We start from the raw sequence: 1,411 nt of genomic DNA on the forward strand, positions 1-1,411 counted from the left end.
TCATCAATTATTCGCAATTATTTTCATTATTGCAATTATTATCGTCATTATTGCAATTATTATCATCATTATTGCAATTATTATTATCATTATTGCAATTATTATCATCATTATTGCAATTATTATCATCATTATTGCAATTATTATCATCATTATTGCAATTATTATCGTTACTATTGCAATTATTGCAGTTATAATATATAAGTTGGCAACTATACTAATAGCAACTATAATAATAATAGCAATAACAATAATAATAACAATAATAACGTTTTCATGATAATTACTTATATCATTATTTAAATTAACATCGTTATTACTGTAATTATTACTGTTATAATGATTATCTTGGCAATTAATAATAATGATAATAATAACAATAATAATATTAATAACAATATTATAACAATTGTTATTATTATTATTATTATTACTATTATTATTGTTATTATTATTATACTTATTGTTATTATTATTAATTTTATTATTACAGTTATGATATATTTTTTGGTAATAATACTAATAATTAAAATAATAATAATAATAATAATAATAATAATAATCATAATAATGATGATAATAATGATGATAATAGTTATAATATCAATAATCATGAAATGTTATAAAAATTCTCTTTATTCTCACTTTTATCCTCATTATTGTCATGATTAATACAATACTGGTAATTATTATCATTATTACCCTAATAATTGACAAAATCATCAAATGAGTCGAAAAAACGTCATTTTGGAGTATACTCTCAAAATGCTATATTTCGCTAGATTTTGTTTTTTTTTTCGACTTTTCGGATTTTTTTTCTTTTCCCTCTTTTTTGTTATGTATGGACACAAATCCCGTTCTTATCATCATTATTATCATGATTATCATACTTATTATCGTTATCATCATCATTATCATCATTATTGCAATTATTATCATCATTATTACAATTATTATAATCATTATTGCAATTATTATCATCATTATTCCAATTATTTCCATTACTATTCCAATTATTGCAGTTATAATATATATTTTGGCAACTATACTAATAACAACTACAATAATAATAGCAATAACAATAATAATAACAATAATAACGTTTTTATGATAATTACTTATATCATTATTTTAATTAATTTCGTTATTACTGTAATTATTATTGTTATTATTATTATTATTATTATTATTACAGTTATGATATATTTTTTGGCAATAATGCTAATAATTAAAGTAATAATAATAATAATAATAATAATAATAATAATAATAATAATAATAAAGATAATAGTAATCATATCAATAATCATCAAATGTTATCACAATTCTCTGTATTCTCACTTTTATCCTCATTATTGTCATGATTGATACAATTCTGGTAATTATTATCATTATTACCCTAATAATTGCC

Source organism: Penaeus monodon, unplaced genomic scaffold (assembly GCF_015228065.2).
Source record: "Penaeus monodon isolate SGIC_2016 unplaced genomic scaffold, NSTDA_Pmon_1 PmonScaffold_98, whole genome shotgun sequence".
Taxonomy (NCBI): domain Eukaryota; kingdom Metazoa; phylum Arthropoda; class Malacostraca; order Decapoda; family Penaeidae; genus Penaeus; species Penaeus monodon.